Source organism: Aplidium turbinatum, chromosome 18 (assembly GCF_918807975.1).
Source record: "Aplidium turbinatum chromosome 18, kaAplTurb1.1, whole genome shotgun sequence".
NCBI lineage: Eukaryota > Metazoa > Chordata > Ascidiacea > Aplousobranchia > Polyclinidae > Aplidium > Aplidium turbinatum.
The window spans coordinates 17,914,496-17,918,259 of NC_137489.1; the positions used below are offsets into that span (position 1 = coordinate 17,914,496).

Sequence of the window (3,764 nt, forward strand, 5' to 3'; positions counted from 1 at the left end):
CCATGACGTAACTGTAGCCTTGGATCTACCCAGTCATCATAGTAAGACGAGAAACTACGATCAATTTGTTGTCGCAATAAATTTCGTTTGTTACTTAGGTTTGCACTAACACTTGTTTCATATTTGTTGTTGCTTGTTTTATTCCCGTTATCGAGTACGACATGCTGGTTATACAATAAATAGCAAAAATTAATTTAAGTCCACAATTTGGCTACATTTAAGTCATAAGCAAAAGATAATTTTCACTTTAACTCAAGCAGCGTAACACGAGAACGGAAAAGGGAAGATGCGGCAAAACGAGCTAGCGTTATAACATGCATTATAAAGCAGCTTACAATCAGAAAAAATAATTATAAAAACACATGGCCGCATCACCAGCAATGGTGCAAGGCCAGCTACGTTATGTGAGGAGGAACGCTGCTGCGGTACCGTAGTATAAAAAAAGAGAAAGCCGGTAGGCAAAGAAAACCTCTCGATGAGATTTTGCTAAGAAAGAAAGTAAACCACAAAATCAACTAACAATAGTTTTACGAAAGTTACACAACATGAAACATACAAACACGATACGTGATGCCATTGGGACATACTGGTAAGGCAGGGGGTTAGTCAAAATTTTATATGTCTTACTCAGTCCAATAACACGCTCGACATGTATGCGTGATGATGCAATGCGTCTATCCGAGACAACCACATCTGCATCAAGTTGGTGCTTCCCTCTCAGCATGGTAGGCGTGTTGATTGCAACATCATAAGGTGCAAAAAGATCCTGCACAAGAATACCTCTGTCAGCCATGATGCTATCCCCTTGTGAAAAGTGTTCATTAGCTTGCTTGTAGAGAGCACTTTGCTCGATAAGTTGGCGATCACTTGAACATCCACCTGTTAATGGGCCTACGTACGATACCAGCCCATTTGGAGTGATGCCAATCATAATTTTTAGTGTGTTCTTATTCATGTAAGTGGAGAACGTCATGCTTTGAGCATCAACTTTTCTTGGCTTATTGATTGGTATTTCAGTTGCATCTAAAATGACACGTGTTGTGGGGAATGAATTTTGAAATTGTGTGGGCATGTGTTCATCCACAACAGCTCGAGATGGCCAAATATTAAGTTCCTTTAGCTAAAAATACATAAAGTTGATCCATACCCTGAAAATTAATGAAACTGTGCTTTCACTAATGTGAAAGAGAAAACTCAGCTCTTTAGTTTCCTTTGATTGTCTTAGCTTCATTAGAGTAAGAAAGAGCTGGTTTGGTGGGTCAAGTTTACTGCTGATATAGTTCAAGTCATATGCAGCTGGCCCCAAGCAACGCAAGAATAACATAAAGTTATCATAATCATCGAAACCAGTGTAGTAGTTTATGACTTGCTTATTTTCATTGTAATGTTCAATTCTCATTCCAGTTGAAGCGCTTCCTCCGCTATTGTCGTTGCTATCCAGGCTGCACTGAATTGCAACTGAAGTCGCTTTCCTTCTCTTGCAATGAGGTTCCGTTGTACATTCAGCATGATCAACAACCTCTTCTTCATGCTGCCAATTTTCAATGTTACAAAGCTTTTCTAATCTTCGTTTCAAACGCGCTCCTCTTCCTGAGGTAGCAAGTGTTGGTTTGAAAGTGAACACTGATGGCACACTGTTTGCTTTCAAGCAATGTGTTGTCATGCAATGTGTTTGAAAACGCCTGTTTACTTATTTGCTTTTATAGCCACAGCAACGTTAAATCAAGCCTAAAATGTATCAATCTTTGTAATATGCACCTTCTTATCTTCACATCAACACAAAACTGCACTCCCATCCCACCCATATCAGCTTTACGCGCGTTACGCAAAGCGTGCTAAAGCTTGAAGCAATCACTGCGAGCGTGTTGCTAAGACCCAGTTGTAGCGCCACCGAGTGGATCGCACAACCCCATTCTAAACAAAAGAAAACAGTGGCCAAAATAGCTAAACAAAGTTTCTCAAATCATGTTAGCTCCTAATAATTCTAAAAAAATAATAGGAAAAACGATAACCAAACCTCCATGGGCGCAGGCGGCTTAGCATGATTTCCGATATCTTTGCGCCACGGAGTAAAACGAACTGATAGTTTCAGCTGACAACAAAAGGGTAGCAAAGTCGATGTCTCCTAGTCGGAGTAAAAAGACGCACAAAAATCGCAAATGGTTGCTTGGGAGCGAAACAACAACGCTTTGTAGAGCGGTGCCTGCACGTCTGTATAAAATAAGATTGGGACGCGTGCCTTGCAATTTGTTATGTCAACCTATGCTAATTGCAAGTAGGTTAAAGAAAAATAAAAGGAATATTAAAATGAGCTAAGTATTCAAGTTACATTTGACACTACGATTTTTCAACAAAAAATTACATGGTTATGTTTCCCTGAAAAGGCAACTTGTCGGCAATTAGTGAATCTAATATAAACGTTTAAAAACATTAGACGTGGCGAATGGCGCTTCAGCATGTAAATAAAATTGTCGACATCGGCGGCTAATGTAAGCAATTTTCCGCTGAACAATTCGCTTTATTACTTCTCATGAGTAAACAACAAAATCAGTTACGTTTGATAAGCAATATATTGCGGTGTTGCGCTTAAAAAATACAGTAGGTTACACAAAATTGTTGGTAAACTAACGTGTGAAATGTTATAAAGTAACAAGTTTTTAAAAGATATTTATAATGATGTGCTTTTTTTACCTTAGAAATAAAAATTTGTAGCATAGCCTACTTACCAGATTTTTCGTAGCTACTTTGGAGAGAATCTTTCTAAACTTACTTGTTTGAGTGTCACCAGAGTTGGGCGCAAATTATTAATGAAGCTTTTATTCATTTTCAACCCGACTTACCTTTGGAGGTCACCAATGTAGTAACATTTATGTTACATGTTTGTTGATAGTTTTATAAGTTAATTAATTATAAAAGCTAAAACCTCAATTGCTAAGGTAACAGGGATCAGTTGTCAGTAGATATTACAGAAAATATATTTCGCGCTTATTCAGTGCATCTTCAGTTCTTTAATTAATTATATTAAGACTGTCTAACTATCTGATAAAATTCTATATAATTTGCTATTTGACACCAACCTTTTGTGCACAATTATTGTTCATATTATATATGCGACTTAATTAGACGTTAATCATTGTTTTGTTTGGACGAGCCCCCAGTGTAGGCTTTTTTTGTTTACATACTTAGTTTACAACCTGGACTGCAAAATCAGTCATTTTTGCATTGATTCAACGTCTGCAGACATTGAATCAATGTAAAAAATGATAAATTTTGCTGTTTGGAAAATTACTTCAAGTGAAACAAAAATACATGGTAAACTTGTCCTCAGTGTGGCCAAGGCGGCGAATCTGTTCAACGCTTTCTGAGGATGTTCTCAAACGACAAATAGATGCAATTGCGGCGAGGCCAAGTAAAGTTAGGGTAGGCTATGAAAGGGCCTCAAAACTGACATATTGCTGCATGCTGGCAGAGAAATTGTTAAAGCAGCTTCCAGTTTGTAGCAGTTATTGAGATATTGAATTGGATACGAAAGTTGGATTAATGCATTAGAAACACAATAAAAAGTACCTATATCCGTTACCTGATTATGTTCGCATGATAGCCTACGTATGAATTTTATAGTCAGAAATGACTGTAAGAGTCCAGGGGGTATTTTGGACAGCGCACGAGATGTTGAGAGTGATACACGAGTGATACAGCAAAGTGTTTGCAGATTCAGAATTTAAATTCATGTTTCGGAAAAACTCAGAAAAAAACTGATCTTC

The 3,764-nt window shown here is 37.7% G+C and overlaps 1 pseudogene; it reads right to left on the bottom strand.

The window, feature by feature from the left end:
- Positions 1-511: 511 nt before the first annotated feature.
- Positions 512-1,663, bottom strand: LOC145787232 (uncharacterized; annotated as a pseudogene).
- Between the last annotated feature and the right edge of the window lie 2,101 nt (positions 1,664-3,764).